This window comes from Agelaius phoeniceus, chromosome Z (assembly GCF_051311805.1).
Source record: "Agelaius phoeniceus isolate bAgePho1 chromosome Z, bAgePho1.hap1, whole genome shotgun sequence".
NCBI lineage: Eukaryota > Metazoa > Chordata > Aves > Passeriformes > Icteridae > Agelaius > Agelaius phoeniceus.
In genome coordinates this window covers 48,720,643-48,746,976 of record NC_135303.1, presented here as the reverse complement: position 1 = coordinate 48,746,976, position 26,334 = coordinate 48,720,643, and the positions used below count along the sequence as shown (strand labels likewise).

Sequence of the window (26,334 nt, the reverse complement as noted above, 5' to 3'; positions counted from 1 at the left end):
AGGGGTCTATCAGCCGAAGTATATATAGTTCGGTTATGGATTTTTATGACTGGCTTTGCTGCTGTCTTTCCCCCGACGTAGAGACACCCTACTAGATGTTATCTCCTACCCAAAAACTCACCAAGGGAGAAAAATGTAAAGCAATGCAAAAGAAGTCTCCAATGGTTTCAAACAAGACCTGTGACTAGATCAGATGAACACTGGTAGTGCCTCGGCGTCTTTATGTCAACTCTGAGATGTAATCACCCTCACACACCCACTGCACACCAACACTCGGCCTCAGCAGTACTGAGACGACAGGCTGATGGATTCCAGAAATGACCCTAAAATACTAACATCCACCATGTCACCTCTTGCTCAGGCCTTTGAAATCCTTGTGCCATTCCTCACCACAACCTGCTAAGACCATATCACCCTCTCAGTAAGAGGCTGAGGTCACTTACTGTTAGAACGACTTTATGCCAAATGCCTTGAGCATATTTGGAAGAGTGGGTAAGGAAGTGGGTAAGGAAGGTTATCCTGCATGCCAGTATTCTCTCATGAACAATTTTAGCTGAAATTTTCTGGGATCGGAGAGGAGTAGGGAATAGAGAGAGGAAAATGAAGAAGAAGGAACTATTTCTATCCCATCTCAAGCCTGTTGTTTCAAGGTAGAGGGAAGCATGGGTTATTTGTGCAAGTGAGCAAGCTAGTCAGCTTTACTGACTGATAGATTGTGCCTTCTAGTCTCTCTTAGCTGGAATGAGGGGTTGACATTTAGTAATACCAGTTGACATTTTGTAATAACAAGTGGGAATATTAAGGTAATATTATTGATTGACATGTTCGTCTATCTACAAATACCTGACCTGGTTTGCCTGGTGTGTGAGATGCTGACAAATGTGCACTGTTGTTTGTATGTTGTAGGCTGATGCACAGCAGCTTCTGCCGTGCTCTGGATAGACAGATAGTGATGCAGTGATCTGAGTTTTGTGCATGAGTGAACTGCCCTCCTGACTCAGCAGTGCTGTCACATGCAGAGAAACTTATCCACCAACATGCTAGGAAGAGCCCAGATGTGTGGGACAGCAGAAAGGCACAGTGGCCAGTGCTCACCAGGAGAACCATCATTCCCTCCTCTCCCTTGTCTCTCCTGGCAGAAAAAGCCCTGTGTGAAAATCAACTTCACTAAGACTCTGTGTAGATGAGTATCACCATGCTCACACCCTCTTCTGCTTAAAATCTCTATTATCATTAAAGATGTCTGAAGAATACTGTCAGAAACCAAGATCCCATGTGAAATTCCCTTACTGATTTATTTTGTGAGTAAAATATGTCAAAAGCTCAAATATTTGTAGGACAGATCAGAATCAAGTCTGCCCCGTTTAGCCCCTTTCGATATTATTTATGTCAAGATAACATGTGCTGTTTACTTGAAATAGTGTCCCAGAAAAAATTGGAGCTGGATGGTGACGGAGATACTTTCTGTGAGGGCTCTGCCATTTGGGTGCAGACATCAGAAATCCAGTGTCAAACAGGGCTACAGAAAGGGAAAAGGACAATGCAGCAGAAGAGAACTGCTTTGATGTTTGAAGCAGAATAATTTACTCCCACACCTGGGAGTAAAATTAATCCTTTTCTCCACTTATCCTTCTAGATGTATTGCCTAGTTGTATGCACCCTGTAAGGACTGGTCTGGAGCTGCGGAAACATAGGAGTATTTCGAGCAGCTCTTTGTGACCTCATTCCTCTGCTCTACACCACATCCCTGATGAACAGAGGCACCAATTCTATTGGCAGCACAACCAGGACAGCTATAGGATTAGTGTTGAAGGAGAATGGCTTCGTCTGCCCTGCATCTTCTCATTCTTTCCTAGTCCTTTGTTTGTTCCTAATGTATTTCTATCAGTCTCTTTCTCCCCAGTGTCGCCCTCTCTTTCCCATCCTATCCCTATTTTCATACTTGTTCTTGTTTCTATGATCTGGAAGGATAAGCCAGATTTCTGCTTCTTAGTTAAGCAGTTTCTTAGGTACTTGTACTGGGATACCTGTAGCCTCTGATGTGTGAGTATATCTAAAATATACTGATATCTAAGATATACTGTTTCATAGGTACTTGTACTGGGATACCTGTAGCCTCTGATGTGTGAGTATATCTAAGATATACTGAACAGATCCAACTATGCAATTGATACAGTAAGTAAGGGAAAGAAAGTTTTCAGCAGTGGAGTAGTTGAAATCTCTATACCTTGGTTGAAAAATAGATATGAAATAACTTTGTGTCGGAAGAGAATTCTGCACCCATAGCACTTTTCAAGTATTAAACCATCATGATGGTAATTACATGATAATCCAGGTTCCAAGCATGGTCAGAAATGGTGGCTTAAGGGGGAGGGGAGTATCCAAGATTTGTAGATGCTCATGGTTGAAAGAAATTACAAATCAGAGGGGCTGCAAAATCTCACAAAGTTTTATTAGTAAATGACACTCTTGGCGTGTCAATTGGTGTAAGCACATGGCACTGGGTTTGGGTAATGGGGTAGGTTGAATGAGAACAGAGGCATGAATTGGAGAGGAGGAGACAGAGTGAAAGGAAAAAAAGTCCTGGCTCCAGAACTGATCCAGTTGATGGTATGTTCAGGGTTCTGGGAGCACCTGTGCACCTGTGCACCCAGGCTTTATAGTGGTACCTACTACAGATAAATCTCCCCATACTGGAGGTAAGTTTCTCACTTTCTATGCAAATTACTAATCCTGTGCAGTCCATTCCTCTAGACTTTTCTGGAAATGGGTTGGGGATGACTTTGGGGATCTTTGGTGGTCTCAATCCCCTCTTACAGCCCACTTCTCAGCCTCATCCCTGCATTTGTGTTGCGTTGTGCTCATCTCCAGGAGCCAGAACTAGGACGTTTGTCCCAGAAATGTGCTGCCCTACCTCCTTGTGGCCTCTTCTCCAGCCACATCCTGTTCTTTCTCAGTGTATTATTACCAATAATTCCTGGCTGTTGTCACCAACAATCCATGGCTGGCTCCACAGCTATCTGGCTATTGGTGTTTGAGACATACACATTAGCCCTCTTGTCTCCTAAGATTCTACAGAAATGAAGTCAGACCAGTTTGCTTAGGACTTAATCTGGTCTTGAAAACCCTCAGCAATGGAGACTGCACAACCTCTTTGGGCAACTGATTCTCCTGCTGGATCAGTCCTAGGATAGATGCCACAATGCGGCCCTCAGATGAAGTACAACTCATTAAGCACAACCCTCTGACCTCATTCAAAGTTGGATCAGTTGGCTAAACATCCAGACCAAAATGTCTTAGCTTAAATACAAGAATGCTGGTAGACAGAGTTGAAAATGTTGCTACATTCAAGGTAAATAACATGCATTGCTCTCACCCATCCACAAATCCCATTCTTTTATGAAAAAAGGGCAATCAGGCACGTTCACTGTTATGACTTATCCTTGGTGAACCTGTGCTGATTATTCACAATTGCCTATTTCTCCTTCATGTGTTCAGAAATATAATGCGAGAACCTTTTTTATGGTCTTTTTTGCCAGGGATTGAAGTGTGATTGGACAGTCTGCAGTTGCTTGGGCTGTTCTTTGAGTTCTTTTTAAGTATAAATGCAATATTTCTACTGTTGGCAGGGATATCCATAGCTCCTCAAAGATGATTGAAACCTTGTGCTGGAGTCAAATGTCTCTCTCAGCATCCTTGGACACAGCCCTTGTATTTCCATGGACTTGTATATGCCAAGTTTTCTCCAGCAACTCCTAATTCACCCACTCGTGGTGATCTCTTCTGTCCATGAATACCAGGCCTGAAGCCCTAGGAGACCTTTCTGTGTAAAGAAGGCATTGAGTTCCTCAGGTTTAATTGTGTCCACTTAGAGTAAAACACCCAGCCTGCTCAGTGACCAGATGCAATTTTCCTTGTTCAGCTGCTTACCATTTAGCAGCTGAAGCTCTTTTTGTAACTATTGACATGAAAGTTAAAATTCCAGCTGAGCTTTTGCTTTCCTGACACCATTCCTACATGCCCAGGCAATGTTTGTAAATTCCTCCTGCGTAGCCCATCCCTGCTTCCATCTTCTGTATATTCTTTTTTTGCACTGGAGTTCTGCCCCTTCCATATTTACCCAAGCCGGTCTGCTTATTTATCTCCTTTTTTCTTGAAAACTGAGATGGCCTGTTCTTACACTTGGTGGAAGCTTCAGAGATCTCCTCACTGCTGGAAAGAGTGACAGAGTGAAAAGCAGCTGTGCGAGAGGTGAGGAACAAGATGTTCTGAGCTGCAGAACTAAGGAGTCAGATGTCTTGGGGCTGCACCTTTGGGTTGACTAGCACTGAGAAAGTTGCAACCCTTTCATCATGGTTGGGGTATTGGTAATATCCTCCTGCATGGATCATCTGCTTGCTGCTGACACTGCAGGTTTCTGTGCTGCCGTGCTAATAGGTTCTTTCCTTAGCCACAGGTTTTCAGGAAACTGTGGGGTCTTTTGTTATATTAGGAATGCTGCCTCTCTGCCATGTATTATTAAAACTTGGTAACATTAAAAAAAATAAAGAGAGAAAGAAAAAGGAAATAGGCAAACTTACTAGTTTTGTGTGTTCTGTACTATCTAAGGAGCCCGCATGGTACCTGAAAGTGTAATTAAAGGCCACGCAAGCTCATGAAATACAGAATGTGTGTATGGGGGTGGAGGTGGAATTAGGATTGCTCAAGCAGTTTTATTCTGGCATTTCCTAATGTTTTAATGTTTAAATTAGCAAGACTTAATTAATTTTCATTACACAAAAATATGGTGAAAAGTGATGTTGTAAAAAAAATGGATCCACTGTCCATTGCTTTTTTCTTGCTAGATCTCAGAAGCAAAAGGAGTTTTCCCCAGGGAATGCTGAATTTTTTTTTAATCTGGATGTTTTAAAGCTAATAAAGTATGTATTTGTTTGGTTTTTAGCAGAGAGGGCTCTGAAGACTCATTCTGCAGACCTGGAGGCCAGAAGTCATACTGTGTGTTTCCGCAGTGCACAATGTGGAAGGTGAATTGAAAGAAACTGTTTAAATCTTTATGTCGAAGACTGCCATGATACACATCTAAGACCCTTCATGGAGCAGATCATAAATTAAAAACAACAGCAACAGCAAAAGATTTCAGAAGAGAGAGCAATTATTGAGTGCACAGAGCAAAACAGCAGCAAAGTATCTCCCAGACTGCAAGAGAGTATTGCATATGCAAGTTCCGCATTACTGGCAGGTATGGAGAGGAAACAGGAATGCAGAAGTCACTGCACTGGCATGTTTGCAGACTGCTGAACCAGACACTTTCTTCTGGACATAGATTAGCTGCTTGCTTTGACAAACAGAGCAAAACAGGCCAATTGAATCACAAAAAATATCATAGGAGACAACAAAACGCATGTCCCACACTCTGGGTAGCAAACCAGTTGTCCAGTGGCTGAATCTCTTCACAGTGAGGCAGGTCCTGGGAATGATTCCTCATGTTGCCATCACTGGCAGTTGTGAGCCTGGAAAACCAGCTGTAAGGGAATTGCGAGCAGCTGCCAAAAGCATGGGAAGCTGTGTCACCTCTGCTGCTCTAAGTGCCAGTGAAAGACAAGTACATTATGCAGTCTCATCTCTGAATAATTTTCTTCAGGGTAAGTTTAAAGACTTGTCTACACTTTGTCTCGCTCCTCCTTGTGGAGATGTTCCTTCTCCCAAGGCTGAGTACCAGTTTGTCTTCATAGCTACTACTATTACTTCAAATGGGGAGATCCAGTCTCACAACAGGTCTTTTTTGGCAAAAAAAAAAATTACATATGCCTTAGAAAGGGGATCCCATGAATGTGAAGTAAAACACACTCCTGACTGCTGTATTTCTGCTGCCAGTCTTTTCTGAAGCCTAAGATTACTCAATGAAAGATGTAAAAAATTCCTATTTATTTCAAAGTATTTTCTTATTTTGTATTTAGTCCTCCTTGAGCTATTTTGTTTCCATTTATACTTGTATCAATTTTTCCCACTTATACAAGACAAGCAAGTGGAATTATAGTTTATCTAAAAATCTGTCCTTTGTGAAATCACAGCTTCCTTAGTGACTTGTAGAATAAATTTTTCAAGAACAGAAATGGAAATAATACTTTAGTTTACTATTTTATTTTATTTTATGTGTGAAAAGAAATAATAATTTTAATTTTAATGGCTTTGCAAACATGCATAGCTGAAAGTGTTTCAGAATCATTATATCAGACCATATTTCATGCTCCATTTAAAATAAGCAAATGCAGAATCCAAACAAAATAGGTCCAATTTACATTTTGAAGTAAAAGGAAATTTTAACGATTAGCTTTCCTGAGACAGCATTGTCTCTGCTCTTCTTTTTTCTTTTTTCTCTTTCTTATTTCTTTGTCAGCACAAAGGTGTCTCACTGGGTCAGCAGTGTCTGGGTCTTGTCCCCTTGTATGGGCAAGACAAGACAGCCTTTTTCTCAGAAACATTCCCAGATTTGTCCTTTGCTCTCTGCACAAAGAAATGTGTTAAATGGGAGCTAATGAATGAAGCAAAGACCCACATATTGCCAACACAATTAGATGCATGATGATCCCAGAAAGCAACAACTACAATTCCAGGTGCACTGCAACAAAGATGAAGAATAGAAGAGATGGTTGGTGCTATCCAGGTGGAGCACACCGGGGACTTAGTTAAATCTGCTTTAAGGATACTGTGCAAAGGCCATACCATTATCATTTTTAAATACAAGACATTATTGTTCATCTTCCCAGAAAGCAGTGACACCTGTAGACAGTAGCTCCATGTTCTGCCTTTCTATCTTCTTTTCTCTCGCTCCTCTTCCTCTTTCATTTTCCTTCTCGCTGAAAAACAAAAAATGTTGGGTGATTTATCTAGGCCTTTTCTGCATATCTGAGTCATCTCAGTTCAATTTCTAGTGTTTGGAAGACATATTTTGTGGTATTTTATTTCAGTTTCTCTTCAGAGGACTTTACCATGTCATTGGATGCACATTCTGTTATATGCCCCTTCAGCTGGACATTTTTCTGGAATGGAATTCCCTTCCTAAACCTAATTCAAAACACCAAAGAGGATGTTGTCATTTTTGACTGCTAATAACTACAGAGTTCCTTAAAACCTTTTTTAGTCTTGCCTTTCAGTAGTCAAATGCACTAATGCATTCCTTCTGCTTTATACACATTTTCAGATGGAGAGAGCAGCTCAATTATACAGGCTGGGTGAGGCATATATAGGCTGGCAGAGGATTTTGGACAACAAAGTCCAAAGGTCTACAAGGTTACTTCCTCCTCTTCTGTTTTGCCTGTATCTGTGCATGCCAGAAATCCCCAGCAGGGGACTTCTTAATCTCTCTGCAGGAGGACACACAGTATGTTCTCACACCCACAACACATAGAGGCATGCATGCTTGCTTTGCTCCTGGTCTTCTTCTGTCAGTTTGTGTAATTGGAAAAGAGCAATTCAATATTTCTATTACACAGTGGTGGCAGAAAGTGGCATGTGAAAGCTTCACAGAAGTCCAGAATTAACCAGTTAATCTCAGTCCTTCTTTTGTTTCTGATATAGCTGCTGACCAGTAAATACATAACAAACCAACTGGACCTAAACCAGCCCAGAAGGATGAGAAATGGAAAAGTAATTATGTTTGTCATGCATGTAGTCAGTGTTACTGAAAATGAGAGCTAGCAAGTATTTGTGAAAGAAGTACAATTTACTTAGTGCTGCACTAGAAGACCCCTCCTTTTGCCAAGGAAAAGTCTGTGATATGTATAAGTAACTTTTTGTGTGTGTTGACCTGTTTCAGTCATGCTGGAAATCCCAATGGCTTTGATGTCATATAAATTTTGTAAAAATTGGTTTCTAGGAAGACTAAAAGAAGACACAGCACTGTGCATAAGGAAAGGCAGAGAAGGGTCAGGTATTCTGTGTTCTGGTGAGTTCCCCAAAAGCTCAGGAGCAGAGTTAAGCTGGGCAGTTGGCACCCTGTCTCCTGTTCCAAGCCAGCCAAGGCACACTTGCCCCTTGCCTGCTGTCCACTCAACCAAAAAGAGCTCAGGGTCATAAGAGACACTCTATGTCTTGAAGACCAAAAGAAAAGATTCATGTGGTAGAGTGGATACTGGTAAGAAATGCATGAAAACTACATGTTTTCTGCAGAAAGACCAATTTGTTTAGTTTTTTATTACACCAGGCCAGAAAGTAAAATTAGCTAGTTAAAAATCATGCCTATTTTCTTGCTGCTCTTTTCAGTTTTAATGATTTTTTTCCCACAGTATCACAGAGTTGTTAGGAAAATACCTAGGGTATAGTTCAAGCCTGTCTTCAAATTTGTTAGGATAGTATTTCACAAAGAACTTCTTCTGTGTTCTTGTGCTGAATTTCACAGATGCTTCCCATCTTGAGCAAATACCCAGTTCTTGTTTCCATGTATAACTAACAGATATGAAGACAGAATTATTTAATACAGATCCCAATTGTTATGATGTTAAATTCTCTTTAGGGTCCTGCAGAATTACTGAAATGCTTTAAAGCTCAACTCCTGTTAGAACTTTATCCACCAGAGGCTGATTTGTTCTCTCTTGTGCTGTCAGACGTGCTAATATAGCTGAAAATGCAATTACACAATTTAAATGTTCTTAGCAGCACTAATTTTTAAAATCAAAATTGTTACAGAAAATTTTAAATACTTTTAGGGAATAATTAGCCTCTGTGTAAGTGATGGGGTGTGGGGTGTTTACATCCTGTGGCTTGAGACTACAAAGCTGGAATTATCATTTGATTTTGAAAAACTCATAGACTGCATGGATGGTAAAGCTTTCATGTGACAGACCTGAACAGTTTTAATTCCAGCAGAAATAATGAGATTGATATTTGATTGTCATTGTGGCCTTTGCACATGCTGAAGAGAGACACTGTAATGTGTTACCCAGAGGAGCTGTTCATACAAAGAGCATGGGATAAATTACATACTACAGAGGCCAGTGAAGGTAACCTGTGTAGAACTGGTTGCTTGTAAAACAAAGGTCAACTGTGATAGCAGAGCCAATGCAGTCAGCCATTCAGGCTGGTGCTGCAGTATATTATGCCAGCTCATCACTAATGTAAAGGAAAAAAACTACACCAAACCAATTTATTTTACTATATTAATGCTCTAAAATCCAGCTGTTCATTTCCACATTGAACACATCATGATCTCTGACATGACTTCTTGGGCAGAGAAGCTGTCTGAAATGGGCTATGAACTACAAGAGACTTACAGACTGCCTGGCTGTTGTGCTTCACCACAGTATGCTCACAAGCTTTCCTTGCCGTCAGCTGCTATACACTCATCACTTCTGACAGTGGTGCAATTTGTTTATATTCCTGAATTCTCCTTGGGTTGGGGAAAAGACTGTAGCTCTGATAGCCATTCTTAAAAACATATAGGCCAGGTTTTCTCCTCTAACCCATCTAAACCTTTAGCAGTCTGTATTTTATTTAAAAGATAAGGCTTCCCTCTATATTAGAATAAGTATTTCAAACACTTTTGAGAAAGCAACAAGCCATCTCTGCAATTTAGCCATACAACCTTTCTCCCACATTTTCATTTTCCTAAGGAGAAGTATTTTGCGTAAGACTTATTGATAACATTCTTAAAAACAAAGCCATTCATACATTCAAACTTAACTAATTCTATTTTTTGACCTCTGACTATCTTATTGAAGTCTCGGCAGACTCAAAGGTTGACCTATTATGCTAATTTTATTGTAAAAAGTATATATAGTTTCCTTTATTTAGGTCCACATGTAGGTTCACTGCAATAAAAGACTTTATAATAAAATAATCACTGAAGATCTCAGGGAGCTTTTCAAGCATGTATTTAGGTCCTGTATTAATAGTTCATGTTCTGTTCTTTAATCTGGTTTTAACTGGGTGAAGTAGTACCATTTCAAGTAACAGCATATTAACTAATTAAGGAAATAATAAACTAAGTAGAATTATATCGCTGAACAGTAACTATGCTAGATAATGTCCAGTGTTTAAACTAGGGTAAGTATTTGCAAGCCAATAGTGGAGAAACTGTGATTGGAGACATTTAATGAAGATGAAGAGTTTTGGTAGGGGAAGGAAGAGAAATCATAACAGCATGGACATCCTCTTGCTGAGAACGTGCATGTGGAACAACAAACACCACTCAAACCAAAGCTTCTTGTGCTCTATGACACTGGCGAACTGTTTGCCTTTCTTTTTTGAAGGCCTTCTCCTGCTGTGGATTGTTCTGGATCACAGGGTCAAATACGCAAATTGTCTGCCTTGGAAACATGGTTGAAGAGCTGTGTAATAAGAGCCAGTCATGTACTGGCTGACCTGTAGCTCAAAGGCACATCAGAAATGCAATTTAACTAATCTCATTAATAACATGATGAAACCCATAGTACACACATTGGAGGGCAACTGTTAAGTTAAAACTAATTTGCATGAAATTGCAGGAGTTTTCAATAGTCTGAGTGGAGAAAGAAGTATTATTTTAGCATGTTTGTCATATGTTGCTGTTGTCAAATATCTGGAAAAAGTATTAGGTGTAATGTGCCCAATTTTCAAGATGAAAACATCTGACAAAGGTGTGTTGGTTGCAATTAAGCCATAGAGGGTCCTGATGTGAAGTTGCCTCCCTCTTTGCAGGATTACTTTCCAACTACACAGATATAATGCCTCTTGAGCATGTGTGAAGGCCACAATCAAAGTAAAATCTCTGTGAGATTTCTGCTGGAAAAAAAGTCTTTCAGATCTATTTCTTAGAAGTCTGCACAGGCAGACTTCTAAGAAATAGAAACAAACTAAGGTCTCTAGGCTGCTGAAGCATTACTGCTTGAGAAAATGATGAAGAGCTTTCAAAATCTGCTGCTGCATCCCCTCTGAAGAGCATGCAGAAAGCCTGGCTTGCATTTAAAACAAGCAGCAAAAGCATGTCATAGTAATGAATCCTTTTGTACAGCAAAGTACCTATCTCCACTAAATCCTCCTAAAAAAGACTTCTAATAAGATAATTTACAGGCCTGCCTAAGTGGGAAAATGCCTATTATAAAAGTCTGCTCTGTCCTGAGTAAATTGGGAAAAGAGCAACTTTTGGGCAATAGCATATCTATGATGGCAATGTGGTTTATAATTTCCTTCTTCAGATAACGCCTTAATAGCAAAACATGAACATGTCTAGTGGTTAGCCCCATATCTGCCTGACCTAAACATTCAGCAATGAAGATAAGATAATCCCTATGGTTTCCATTTTCCCTAATGCTACTCAGATGGTAAATCACTCATTTAAGATAAATAAAATGTGAACTTTATCACTGTCTCCTGGTCATCAAGCTTTTAGGATCTCTCATTTGATTTTGACATTATTTCCAGAAGTCTGGAATTTTACTTATGCATTCAAGAGGTCTTTCTGGCAAAAATTTTACATTCATATACAGTCATACGTACTATAAGAACTAGTTCTCACTGCAGAGAGATCTGGACAAGGTGAGGAAACCCCAATGCCCATTTGCAGCAATATCTGCATTGTCCAGTGTGTTTTCCCTTATGGGTATTATTACTCGGACTCATGCTTGGCATAAAATTTGACAATGTATTGTTTCCATACCGACATCTCTAAATTGTTCCAAGTTCGGGAATTTTTTCTCTTGCTTCTATTTAATGACTCAGCAGTTGAATTATGTTTTTTTAATTTATGTCCAGCAGGAATGACTTGTTAGGCTATTTTTTAGCATCCTTTTGAACAGGGTTCATTGTACAGATGAGAACAACAAGATTGTTTTTGTTGCAAGAACATTAAAGAACATAATAAATTAGATCAGCCATCCTCAGGTAATTTCTGCATATAATCTGTAAAATTGCTCTTTAAAGTAATTTCAGGGCAGGAATGTATTTGTACAGATTAACAATGTCTTAAAGGGTATGGAAAATGAACTCATGTCAGCTCCTCCTATCCCAACAAATGTTCTACCTCTGATGTGCAGCCTGTTTTTCCTGCTGGTAGTTTGCTGTGGGTGGGTATGGGAGGATGTTTGGAGCATGGAAATATTATTACAAAGGCAAGTCAGGACTCCAGAAGCCAGGCTCCTAAAATCTATGGTGTTTGTGAGGGTTTCTCATGTTTATCACTCTGTCTGCACTTGGGTCTCCTGTTCATGACCCTACCAGCACAGTGCCGCTCTGACCCTTGAATCATGCTGCCTGTGAGCCTATGGACTTCTGTTTTCCCTGTCTCACCACTATGTTCCAGGGACTGATCATAGCTTTTTCATTGAGGACAGATGGTGGCTCAGTCTCTGCAAAGGGGTTCCTCCCACAGGCAAGGAGAGCAAACAAGGAATTCCTCAAGATCTGCCCCATCATCACCCAGCAGTTTCTGTTCTTCCATAGCAATGTAAAGCTGCCCTCAGCACCAGCACTAGCCTACAGAGAAGCAGCCTGTGTCACCTGAAAGAAACCTTTATACATCTCAGCTGTGAGTCCATGCTTTCTGGGCTTCTAAGCTTTGGGGTATCCTTGATGCCTCAGGTCAGGCCAGGAAATACATGGTGCTTCAGCTCTAGTGGAGCAGCTCTGCTCTGCAGCTGGGCATTCCACGCTGAGGTAAGCACCTCACCATTATCATCCCTCTTCATCTTTCTTCTGAGTGTGAGCTCCTACCAAGTGACTCCAGCCTGTCAGGAAATGCTTCATCTTGCCCTCACTCTGCCATTGCAGCTGGTAGGGGTCTTGCTGGGCTCTGGCATAGGGCAGGAATAAGGAGCTGAGACCTCCTGACCTGGGGTTTGACTGGGGCGCTGCTCTGCACGGGGAGGAGGGCTGTCTTAGGATGGCTGCTGACTGCACCTTCTCATTGCTGTGGTGGGGATCACAGCCTCAAAGGGCTGAAAAACAGCTGAAGGTGGCAGGGGTCTCTGGAGGTTGGTCCAGTCCAACCCCCACGCTCCAGCAGGGTTACTGGGGATCAGTTGCCCAGATGAGATGTGAGTGAGCTGGATTTAATTGCAGAGAGAGTTTACATTAGACAGAGTATGCAAACTCTCTGCAATTAAAGGCAGCCAGTGGCTCCAAGACTGCAGACAGTAATTATATGTGGTTTCTCACTTCCCCATCGTATGAGAACAGACGCTGTGGGTTTGCAACAATAAGCCCTTGCCACTCCAAGGAAAGAGCTGATCTTGTTTTCTCCACTCCTAGGGTTGTTGTAAGTATTTTTTATCTAAAATGATTACAGAAGATCTGAGTTTGAACCATGGGATTTACTCTGCTTAAGTGTTTGATTTTAGTTTCTCAAATTAACATCTTAGTCGAGCTCCTTAGAATATAAAAATAACTGATCATTTTTGAAGTCCAGCTCCAAATTCAACAGTTTATTTAAAGAATATAAAATTATTTCTATAGATTTTTGCTTCTGAAATTAATTCTGTCTTTTTGAGAAAAGAAGTTTCAGAGACAATTTTAGATTAATTCTTTAGTCCTGAAAATAATTTGTTTCAAGGGAAGTGGATAGCATTTAGATGATTGTACAAAGACAAGTGTTTGAGCAGTTTCTGAAAGGCACTTACAAAGATTTTAATTAAACTACTTTTATCAATGTTTAAGTATTAGTATGGAGTATGTAGATAGTCCACATAAAGGTTAGGGAGCCTTTCAGTGGTTTTCTCATGGACAAGAAATCCCTCTGCCCTGGGCAGACAGGCAGTGGGACAGTATTCATTTTATTGTGCTAGACTCTGGATCACTGTTTCACATATCAGCATCTGCCAGAAATGAAAACCAAAATTAATAAGTACTTAATAGTACTTATAGTACTAATAGTAATTAAAAATTAATAATTATATAAGGGGTCTCATGGCATAAAATAGATTACAATCTAAAACCTGTCACTTTTTTACCTCTTATGAGGCCAAAGAAAATCAGGTACAAGGACTTAAACAGTGTTCCCCTGCAGGGCTGGCACAGTGTTAAGGAACTGTTCTATACATCTGCTTCTATGCCACGCACACCTAGATATCTCCTCCTGGAAAAACCAGTATCTGGTACACAAAAACTTCTCACCCAAGAATTCCCCTGTTAAATTCAGGAGAGCACCAAGACCAGTGCTTCAGATGACTCTAATAAACTCAGCTGCCTGAATTTGCTTCTGTGCCACTTAATTTCAAATTTAGGTGTTTTTCTCCTTGCATCAGCACCAGTGAGCCTGGCAGCATCTGGAGATCTGTGCTGAGTTTTGCCTCCCTGGAACTGGGCAGCCATTAACTCCATGGAAAAAGCCCAGCAGATGCTACAGATAGAGAAGGTGCTGGAGCATAGTACATCTGGAAAGGGATGGAGAAAAGACTTTCGTACTGAGACACAACATCTGGAGACAAGAAGGGAGAGAAGGACTCTTTTGGATGTCTTCAACTTTGTGGTGGGGAAACAGAAAGGAAAGAGACAGACCTCTTCTCTGAGGTATAGAGGGACAGCACCAAAGACACTTGCCAGAGACCAAAGGGGCCCCTTTATTCCCCAGCAAGATGCCTTGACTGAAGAAGAGACATACAAAGAAGCCATGGAATCTCCACTCCTGTAGATCTTTCCTGCTCTACTGAACAAGTTCTGAGGCACCCTGGTTCAGCTGGTACTCCTTTAAACATGGAGTTTAAAAGTGTGATGGGGCAAGTGGTGGATCAGACCTCCAGAGGTCTCTTGTGAAAAAAATACTCTACAATACTATATCACAGCTTCCTGAGCACTGTTTCAGCTCATTTTCCTGAAATATCCTCTGCAATCTGTTAGCATTCCAGAACTAACAGGAGTAGTACTCGGTGTGTTGGATGAATCCTTGTCTTGGAGGACAAATGCAGACAATAGGAGATAATTTGTTGTGAGGCTTCTTTGTCCTGAAGCTGTAGTATTGGTGACATTGCCCTGGTGGCAAGCCATCAAGTGCATTTCTACTGCCCGTTCCTCATGAAACTATGATGCCTTGATTTATCCTGATTTCAAAAGTTACTAGTGTTTTAAGAAAAAAGACTTTTAATGTGTCATGTTACAGCCAGGCAAACAAGCTGGGATTATTACAAGTAAAGATTTAAGAAAGCTTTATGGGAATAAAGGGAGTCAGAGGCTTCTGCAAGTCAAGCTAGATGATGGCTACTGTAGAGGGCTAAGGAAAGTTGGTGGTAGAATCTGTAGTAGCAGCACCAGGTGCAAGTAAGTACAAGAAAAGACTAATGGCTTAATCCAGGATGAAAGTAGCACAAGAAGAGTGAAGAAATTTATGAACATATTACTGGAGAAAACAAAACAAAACAAAAACCAGCTTAGCGAGGAGCAGGGTAGACCTGAAGTCCAACAGAGTTATATGATTTTTGCTTATCACAAAGATAGAATGCTATCTGTTTGGCATGCTCAAAATATGAAAGTTTTTCGCAGGAAAATTATCACAAAGCTACGAGACAATGTGTTTCCCTTTAAAGATAGCTCTTATAAAAAAAATAATGTGTGATTGACAGCTAGATATGGACTTTGCGATTATTTTCTATTTCCTGGGTCTTAGCCTTGTATCCCATTATTTGTCCTGGCTTCCTTATCAACAAAACATCAGTGTGCAAGCTGAAAACCACTGAGCTGTGCTGTTCTCCTCATAAGAAGAAAAAAATACAGTCTTTGTATTCCTGTGGTATCCAGCTTCACAAATGTACCCATTGTTTCTGCTTGTTTTCTGCCTGTTGCACTAGCAATACTGAAAAAGTAGTGCTGTACTCGCAGAGCTGTACTTGGGGATTCCAAGAGCCCTCATATCTCAGCTTCAAACTTCTGCATGGCTAGGACAATATTTCTGTTTGTGTTTTTGCTTTGTTATCTCTGGGAAATACCTTCATTCTCCTTTTAAAGTGTACTCAGCTCCCCTAAAGGTCTGGCTGCTTCAGGAGCCCCGGATTCTGCCATCAACATCTCTTATCACTGTACTCTAAATATGATGCTGCACTGGTCACCATAGTAATACCCTGTCACTGTGAGTCTTTCATGCATTTCTCATCATGCAAACACATTTCTCAATTTTCTTTTTTAAAACTGAACTGCAGTAATCTAACCCACAAATGTCTTGGCATGATCACACTATTAATCACTGACATTGCTTTTTAGAAGCCTGGCACCTTGCTTCATTCTCTGTTTGCAGCTTGCTCTTTGATATTAAAGCTGACTTGTGAGAAGGGAAGAAAGGTGGGATGGCAGCTTTACTGCCCTCCAACTCTTTGCCCACTCAAGGCTGCAAAAGCTTATGGAAGTTCTATGCCACTGAAATAAACCTGCAGCCTGCATATCCTCCCCCACGTGCTTGGAAATGTGGCACAGATGGAGCTGTACTGTCTGTGGGGATTACATACTGGGGAGAGTGGCTGTGCACAAGAACCCTGTCAGTATTTAAACCCACTCACTAGAGGCTCATGGGGCGAGTGGGTAGAAAAGAATATGGAGAAGAGTTATGATATCCCAGTCTTGGGCTGGGGCCTGTCCTGGGCAGGGAAGCACAGACTGAGAGGTTTTCTTCTGACCAGAGACAGAAGAACTTCTGGAGAACCACAGTGGAAATGGATTTCCTAGCACCTCTAGGAAGGCCATAAGCGAGGCTGAAAAGTAGATTTTTAATGGGCAAAAGACAGGAATAACCCAATGTATGTTTTCTGTTTGTACAGAATGTGACTTACAATCCAGGGACCTAAAAGGATCAGACCACATCAAATGGAAGTAATGTCTGTCTCTTACTACTGTTCTTTTCAGGTCTGCTTCTCCTCAGCTCCTATTATAACTGTTCCATGCTGCACCATTCGAAGGCTACACATATTACCAAATCAGAAAGTGCCAAAAATCATTGTTGAAATAATTTCTCCTTCTCAAAGGAGAATCATGTGCTGTTTTGAATTCAGGAGAGTTTTTCAGGTTGTTCAGTGTCCATCTGGCATTAGACATGGGGCTAATGAGGAGGAATTACTTTTGAGACCACTTACTCAAGTGTAGGTCTCTGAGCTCTCACAGATTTTTTGATTGCTGTGGTTTTTTAATGATAGTTGAGCATTACATGTATTTTAGATAACACGGTAATTGAGCTGGTACTGTTGACCGAAGAGGCTGTTGTAATGAAGTCGTGGATGGCTGCTCAGTATGCAAATGTCATAATGACACTGAACTCCGGAAAGCAAAAAGCACCCATATGGGAACTGTTTGCTGTAGCATGCAACAAATCTTTGAACTGCCCAGTGTTAAATGAGCCAAGCTGGATCTTTAAATAAATGGGTGTAGATTAACCATTAGATTATTATCTTCAGTAATTGATTAAATTCTACCCCACGGCACTCAGCAGAATTCTCTTTGACAGAGATTTGGACTCCCCAGGAGAACCCCTTCCTACTCTCACCCATCCCATCCCGAAGAGAAAGGTCATCTGTGGGAATCTGCTGAGGGATTTGTTCATCTCTAAATGAGGAGCACAGAACAGCTGCAACCCCAGCTAAGATGGCCCCAACATTGTTTTCAGTCCAGCCACAGCCTATTGAACACATTGACCATTTTATTAGACTGGAGATAAATGTAAAGGTCTGACTCTGTCTTTACATATAATGAAAATTTAATTTAAATGTCTTAGGCATAAATTTAAATGCAAAACTTTGTATCAACAAACTTGGTTAGTTTACATTAGGGGCTCGATCTGATTTCAGAGAGTGCTGGCAAAACCAAATATAATTGGTTTTGCCATGTAAACTGCTCACCTTCTCCAAAATCCTTTACTGTCAGCCTAGTTTTCTCCCAGGTTAACAGTGAGGACTAGCTCTCCAAAACCACCAAAACAGTGCTAATAAGGTAGCATTTGAGGTACAAATAAGGTAGAAAAATGTTAAGAAAAAAATTCAGATTTCAAAGCAGGCTAGTACCAGGGTTGGTACTTCACCAGTTCTTGTAGTTTTATCTTTGTTCTCATAGAAACATGGCACACTTTCATTCAAGCTAAAAACCTGAGGGAACCTAAAAGGGATTTAAGAATGGAAGCGAGGTTCTAACTCAATTTTGCTTCTTATTAAAAAAAAATAATTAAAGGCCAATATATTTCAAAAGGGACTAAAGGTATTGATTTAAGAAACCAAAACGAGATGCCAGACTTCTAGAGTGATTATGCAATGCTTCTTATACTGCATCAATTTGAAATACCCTAAGTCGTTAATCACTGGTGACTAACATCATCTTCAGAGTTCATAGAAGGAATAAATGTGTTGCTGTCCATGACTGGGAACCTTAGCAGACTAACATTCATTAATCAGAGCTGTAGAGCTGTCTTTTCCTCAAGGAAAATGACAGCTTTATAAATTTTATCTGTAGTTTTCATAGGTGTGGGTGATTTGGCTGACTCATTAATCCAGGCAGAGATTGTTAATCAGTGGATGACTGCTATGTGTGCCACAAAACCATGATTCAGATTTGCTCCTTTATGGAAATGCCTGATTGAAATAATAGTATGTCTTACATTAAGCTGTAGCCTTCTTATTTTGATCTTTGTTTTCCTAAGAAAAATGGTTCATGTCTGCCTCCTCCGAATCTTTGCTTTCCTTTGCCAATCTCCAAGGCATTCAGCAATAAAGTGGCGACCTCAGTCTCCAGCTGTCACGAGGTTTATGATAGCGGGTGGCTGGGTCAAGAGCCACTACATCACTGTAGCCCTCTTGATGGAAAGAGCTGCAGTCCTTACTAAACCTGGGAAGGAAGAAGGGGTGCAGGAGCCAGGCTTTCACTTCCTTTGTTAGGCTCAGTGAGTGTGTCATTGCAGGAAATTCCTTTGTGGCCAATGCAGAAGGAGTTTTAGATAGGCAATTACAGACCTCCTGCTGAAATGCTTGCCCTTTTCCCACTCAGAGAGCTGATTTATTTCTTTGGTTTTGAGTGAACTAGTTCTTCTACAGTTGTGTAGAAAAACTATCCATGTGTGCAGTTACAGAATGGTACAGATACTGTAGAAGTGAAGAAGACTAAGAGGAGGTAGTTAGTATTCAAATCTTAGTATTCTCCAGTATAAGCTACTGTAAAAAGGTTAGGCATAAGCCTGAAAGTGTTGCAGGCTTTGGTACATGTTGTTGGACAAAGGCTAACCACCTCAAATCAGCAATTCCTTTACTAAAGCTATTAAAAAGAAATATGAAAAAAACTCAACCCAGAACTTTCTGGGCTTTATAGTGGCTACATTTTAGAAGAAGGCCTCCATTCTAAATGCCTTTTCAAAACCTGTCATAAATTCACAGCTTCAACTATATCGTATTCAGCATACCTTGTGTTGAAAGTAAGAGGAATGCACTAGTGTCAATTTGAAAATGCAATAAATCTAACAAGCCACGTGGCTTTAGGTCATGGCACGAAACCTTGAGACTGCCACATAACCTCTTAGGCTCAATAACAAAAGGGGGGATACCCAAAGCGGTGGACACAAACAGAAGGGGGGACACCTATTTCATTTCCCCTACCAATGCTTTCAAGTTTCCTGCAAAAGAGAAGTGTGTTTGCAAAATATCTGAAAGCGATAAATGGGTAATTGACTTTTACATACACTTACTACATTTTCTGTAAAACTTAAGAAAAAACAAATCCAAACTTCATATGCTCTTTCCTCCACTTTCTCTCTTTGCCCTCTTTCTCCCCTCCTACAGACTTTCAAAGTTTGTTTTAATTTTTTTCCTCCTTCTTTGCAGTATTAATTAATTAATTAATTTTAAAAAATTAATCTTAGTATTAATTTGTGCTTAATTTTCCCCCTGTTTTGTTTGCCTAGCAGATGGGGGTCTATCTCCCAGCCTCTCTTCATTCCTCTTGCACAGCCCATTGCTTTGCTCCTTGGCCATTCTCTTAGATAAGAAAGAAAAATACTATGCAGTATCAGATGATGGAGAAGTGGAGGAAACAGGTAAGATTTATGGGTAGGTTCAGTGATTATAAGGAGGAATATAGTCCAAACACCTTCACTGTCAATATCAACAAGAGATTTGCCTTCAATTTGAGATGTCTAAGACTGTCTTTGGACAATTATCCCACAAAATTACATCAGTATCTCATCCAAAATAAATAGCTACTTTGGTGACTTTCACTCACCATTAAACATTTCTCTATGTCGAAGGTTCTATCTGTTCCTCCTTCCTGGTATATCTTCCAGGTATATATCACAGAAGGAGGAAACTTGTTCCCTTGTGAGACAGGGTCACGAAGATCAACTGGAAAAAAGTGATTTACAGTAAAGGGCCTTGCCATGCCAAGTGCCTTGGGAAGGTGGCTATTTTTCACTGAGTCACACTATCTATCTGAATGTTAAATTAAAAAAGGTAGTTCCTAGGTGTGGGCACAGCTCTTGTAAGGTCCAGGTCACTAGCAAACTGGTTTAATCAAACAGCTTTAGACATCCTGTTTGCCCTTCATATATACACACATTAGAATCCTTTTCAAACCTGGGAGTCTCTGCCTAAAGTTGAGTAGCTCACATGTTTCTGTGGAACTTCATGGTAATTAGGTGGTACTGTTAGTTCCTGCTTCACGAAAGGCTGTGAGAGTCACCCACATGATGCAGATCGAGGTATTTCACTGGATGGTTTGGGTCACTTAGCATGGAAGGTCTCATGCAGAATCCCTGTAGCTCTTTCAGTCACAATAGAAAATGCCATGAAGTCCCATCTAAAGCTGCTCAGGACATGGTTTCTCCCTGTGCCTGCAGGTGCAGCCTATTCTTGCTGTACTCAAGTCCAGCCACATGATGCAGCTTATCATAAGATAACTTTTTCATCATGGACTATAACTATTTCTTCAGAGTGGGGTGGCTGTTTGTGGCTGTGGTTGGCACAGTATGAATATGCTAGTCCCCCAAACGGATATGATCAGAAGGTGAACATATGAATTCCTGAGGTCTTAATGGCAATAAATTATTATTATTGTTGAGCCTTTTTTACTTCCTATGTCATTCTCCTGATTCCTAGATCAACAGCATACTTTACCTCAAAAGCTGCAGCAGCATCTGGAAACATTTGCACTCCAGTACATCTGCTATTGTCACTGATCTGGCAAACTTTAGCCTATCATTAGGATGTTTCCCTTATTTTTCCTGCCACAAGAAACCTAGATATTTACCCAGCCAAGAGTGCACCAATCCAAGCCATGAACAGCCAGTTTCTGCAGGAGAAAGCTGTGGGAAATGGTGTCAAAGGCTTTGCCAAAGTTCACAGAGACAACATCCACCGCCTTTCCCTCATCCACTAAGTGGGTCATCCTGTTATAGAGGGAGATCAGGTTGGTCATCCAGGGCCTGCCTTCCCTAAACCTTTGCTGGCTGGGCCTGATCCCCCGGTTGTCCTGTATGTGCTGCATAATGGCCGTCAACATGATCTGCTCCATGTCCTCCCCTGGCACCACTGCCAGACTGACAGGCCTGCAGTTCCCTGGATTGTCTCTCCAGCCCTTCCTGGCAGTGGGTGTCTAGACTAACTTCTGGTCACCTGGGACCTTCCTCTTTAGCCACAACTGCTGGTAAATAATTGAAAATGACTCAGTGACTCCACCAGCTCCCTCACTACCCTTGGGTGGTACCATCTGGTCCCATGGACTTGTGCGTGTCTAAGTGGTAAATCAGCACATGCTGGATTCTCAAGAAGAAATTATTTTTATCCCTTTTTCTAAATGTTCCTTTTTTCTGGAGCCTGCTCCTCTTTACAGACTTTACTTCTGCTTACCACCTCTGCTTTTAATTTTGTACAGGTTGCATGGAAGTGTGTCTGAAACTAAATTGCTGGAATTTAAATATTGATCTTTGTGGTTTGTACTTGTGTAGTCAATCAAAAGACTGACCAGTGTTCTTGTCAGTGTTCACTGTCGCAAACTAGAGCCAAATTAAAATTGATGGTCATGAAGAAGTCAGGAAGGTAAGCACCAGTCAGGAAGAGAACTTCCTCCTCAGTTTCAATGCAATATCTATAGGTGACAGTCACAGGGACCACACATTGCCTCGCACAATGCAGTAGACTGCTGATAACTTTCCTCTTACTGGAGCAAGCTCCAGGTTCTGAGAACAGAATATCCAAGATGCAGAACTCCTGGGACCTGAGAAAGAGTTTCTGTTTTGCTTCTCCCTGCTGCCCCCTGCCCTCAGTATAAATTTCATCATTTTAAAGTAAGTATGTTGCTAAAGCTTTTGTGTTTAAAACCCAGATCGTTGAAGGGATCTAAACTGTGTTTATGTAAGTAATTAGTGGCAAAAGATTCTTATTTTTTGCGTCACTAAATCCCTCACTATTTCCACTTTTCTATCTAATGCTCATCTTTGAAACATTAAGAGGTTTTCTGGTGAGGAAGACTTCATAACCAGAAGTTTCTAATAGCTAGCTAACAGTTACATGTTCTGGCAAGAGCATTAATCTTTCACTTACCAGAGGAAATATTTGTAAGACTTAAACGTCTGGTATTTGCTTTTTCCTCTTTTACAAATGATTGCTGAATCAGTTTGTCTCATACAGTTCAGTGGATTTGACTAGGGAATGACCTTGATTTATTTGACATTGAGACCAGAGAGAAAATGAAGGATTTTTTTTCCATGGGAAATGGAGGACCTTGAAAACCAAGTAACAGTGACGATTGAACAGCTCAAGTGGGTTGGAATGATTGAGGGTATAGTTAAGTTGGGTTTAAACCTCTCTGAATTTTATAGTATCCTTAATTCATAAAAAACAATTATGCAGATCAGTTTAGGAATAAAACTGTTTAGCTAGAGACTCAGAAAATGCTTTATCAATTCTTTAGCAAGGACAGCAGGGAGAAAGATACCAACTCACCAAACCTAAAATATTAAAGGTGATTGAAAGAAACAGGAATTTCCTACTATTCTATAGATGCAGGAGGTTGCATAACAGTTATAGTGTTAAAAACTTATGGTTATTATGCTTATGCTCAGGTAACATCTATAACAAAATGCTGAACAATATTTCAGAATGTCAGAATTTGGGAAGCAGTGAACCTCCAAATAGTCTCTTGCCAAGACAGTTTGCTGGTTGATTGGCCTGTCACCTATGCAGCTGTGTCTGTAGGGGGTGGTAGCTCATAGCTCCTCCTGTACAGGGCCTCTAGGTCTTTATTTTTAGATCAGAGGATTAATATACCACGTCTCTGAAGCCAGAATATCACTGTGGTGAAACTGACATTCAAATGACTGTCTTCCAGTGGTTCCCGGGCAAGAGTGAAGTTATCATTCAGTCCTTAGGATGACCATGCAGAACCTATAATGTAAGAATGGCAGTGCTTGGTCTGATGATAACTAAAGAAGCGACACTGCTGCTCCACCTTATCCTCCTTTGTGCAGGGATCTTGAGTGATCTCCAAATGCCCCTCACAACTTCACACATTCTGTGTGTGTGTTCTGATAATGCCTATATCTTATAGACTGACCCATTAGAATATGGTGCTTAAATAATTTATGCCGGGTGCATATGTGTATAAAAAATAAGCTGGTCAATGCTTGAGCTCTTTGGTTTTAGGCTGCAAGATGTTTGAGCCTAGCCCTGAGATCTTTGATTTCTCCATGATTCTCAGGGACCAAAGTGAGGCTGCAGTTCTCTAAATTATCTTTCTTACTGTTTTCAAAGACAGGTGAAATATTTACTATTCTCCAGTACTGGGGGACTTGCCTGGTCATTATGATCTCAAAAAGGTAATAGTTGGGGAGTAGCCTTGCAATGGCATCAACAGACTCTCTCAGCACTCGCAAACAGTCTCATTCACAGACCTACAGAATTGATGTAGCTGTTGTGCTCTGAGAAATTACTGGATATTAGTTCTCAACATTTCTCTTTCTAAACACTTTATCATAGTAAGTCTTAAATTAGAGTAATTATGTCCTTTATTTTCCTACTCTGTGCTTTATTAATTTTATTTGCTACTTTTCTGCTTTGCTTATGAAAATGTGTTGCTTTGTTGGGTTTCTAGTAATTTCTTTGTTTATACCATTACTATTAACATCCTCATGCTGACCAGTTCCTTTTCACTGTTAGAAGACCTAAAGAAAATAAAGAAAACTTCTTTTACCTGAGATGTTTGGGGTTCTTTTCTGTCAAGAAGTTCTCAGATTCTGTTCTATGAATTGTTTTAGTGAGGAAATATATGTTTCTGGAAGGTAGAGATTTAATTTACCCATGTTCACATCATGCTCTTATTTGGGTGAAAATTGTGAAGACTAATGCATGTAAAGTGAACTTCAAGATTGTTTTAAATGCAGTTTCTAGTTCTCATCAAGTCACTCTCTGAAATTCAGTAGTTTGACCATGGCTCACTGACTGCAATGCAAACAAAAAGTTTCACTTCTCTTCTAATATCCAGTGTTGTAGTTCAGAAAAGGCACTCTAATTGTAATATTAGATGCTTTAGTCACTGGTAAAGCTTATATTTCAGAAACACCACTTAAGTGTGTCTAACACACACTTTAATGGTACTGCCAAAGGCATTAGCACCGATGTTGGGTGATGAGGTTGCAAAGAGAGTAAATCACTGCCTGTGCTCTGAGGGTCACAAATCTTGTCACAGTGGGTATTTTACAGTAAATTGTTGTAGTAGACACGGTCGTATCATCTTGCTTAAGGTGCCATCTTCTAAAAAAATTCTATAGCAAGAGAAAGTCAACATCTATACACCATGGCCTTAATGGTTTTCCCAATTTGTAGTGTTTGGTCTGGAAACACTAGGAAAAAACAAGCCAACCAAACAAGAAAAGCAGGCATACAGTTTATAATTTGCTGTACATACTTATAGTTTGTTACTTTTTCTTCTGGCTACTTGAACCCCAGTTCCATGGGTCAGATGGGAAGCCCCATTATTTTCTACAACACACAACAAAGTAATTTGTGGTTAAACTGGAAACAGAATTTATATTTCAGATAGACAAGATGCACTCATGTAACTACATAACCCTTGAACTGAAACAAAGCAAATCTAAAATGCTGACATATTTTCCATTAACTCAGGCTTAGCATCTGGAAAACATAGCTCCCAGAGCCAAGCACAGCCCCTGTCTTGGCACACAATAAAAGCTCTGTAGTTTGTAGAACATGGAGGGCTTGTGCCATATCAGATAGCCCATGTCCAATGGCATTTTTAGACAAGGTGGAAGATTGTCTCATGGCTCATTCTTTGTTGGAAAGGAAGAAAGAAAAGAGGGAAATACGCAGATATTTTAAAGGATCACATTCAAAATATGTGTATATCTGAGAAGGTGAAGATTAGTTTGGTGTCTTTAGTCTTTGGACAGGTGAATTTTTAAGTACTTGCCTTTACAAGTTAAATGTTCAGCTGTTTGGTACAAACTTGAACTTGGCATGGGCTTCCCAAACTTCGTGCAAGCTCTTTGACCTATGAATTCATACCTTCAGGAAGACAGGATCTTGTCATTTTATCAGTCAGGAGTGTTTTGAGCCACCTACAGTTTGATACAGTGTGTCCTGTGACCAGCACTCTTATTAAAATTTCTCCTTCCAGCAAGCTCCTACACAAGTTTCCACTCTCATCAGTTGGAAACACACCTGTGCGCTTTTGAGGAAAACCTTTCAGCGAGAAGAGGCAGCTTGGAGCAACACACAGGCACATCCTGCCTAAAAGCCAACCACCTTTGCTGATATCACCTTCCTGCTCACAAGTTGCATGGATTTTTCAAGGTTGGGCACACAGCCTCTACTCCTACCCCTGCTCTCTGCTGGTGTGGCCTCACCTTGAGTGTTATGTACAGTTCTAGACACCTCAGTGTAAGAAAAGTAGCAAGCCATTAATATCCAAAGGAGGGCAGTGAAGACAGCTTTGAGGGGAAGCCATTCCAGCAGTGGCTGAGGTCAGTTGGTCTGTTCAGCCTGAAGGAGACTGAGGGGGCATTGGAGTTTCCAACATCCTCACCAGGGGAGACACACGGGCAGGCACTGATATCTCCTCTGTGGTGACCAGTGACAGGACCCGAGGGAATGGCCTGAAGTTTCGTCAGAAGTGCTTTAAGCTAGGTATTAGGAAAGGGTTCTTCACCCAGAGGGTGTTTGGGCACTGAAACAGGTCCCCCAGGGAAGTGGTCACAGCACCAACCATGACAGAGCTCAAGAAGCCTTTGGACAATGTTCTCAGGCACATGGTGTGCTTCTCAGGGGTGTCCTGTGCAAGGATGAGAGTTGGACTCAATGATCCTGATGGCTCCTTTCCAACCCAGCGTACTGTGCGGTTCTGTGACCGGGACATGGCTCGGGCCCAGGCCTGTCGGGAGCTCCAGACCCCCTTTCGCCGGCCCCG

At 40.8% G+C, this 26,334-nt stretch overlaps 1 long non-coding RNA gene across 7 annotated transcripts; it reads left to right on the top strand.

Moving 5' to 3' along the window:
* The first annotated feature begins 80 nt into the window (after positions 1–80).
* Positions 81–24,116, top strand: LOC143692229 (uncharacterized). Of its 7 annotated transcripts, none has more exons than XR_013180121.1 (3): positions 81–4,251; positions 4,943–5,642; positions 21,012–24,116. It is a non-coding gene; the product is annotated as an uncharacterized LOC143692229 (long non-coding RNA). The 7 variants fall into 7 exon arrangements; XR_013180120.1 differs by lacking the exon at positions 21,012–24,116 and adding an exon at positions 16,795–20,991; XR_013180117.1 differs by lacking the exon at positions 21,012–24,116 and adding an exon at positions 14,214–20,991.
* The last annotated feature ends 2,218 nt before the right edge of the window (positions 24,117–26,334 follow it).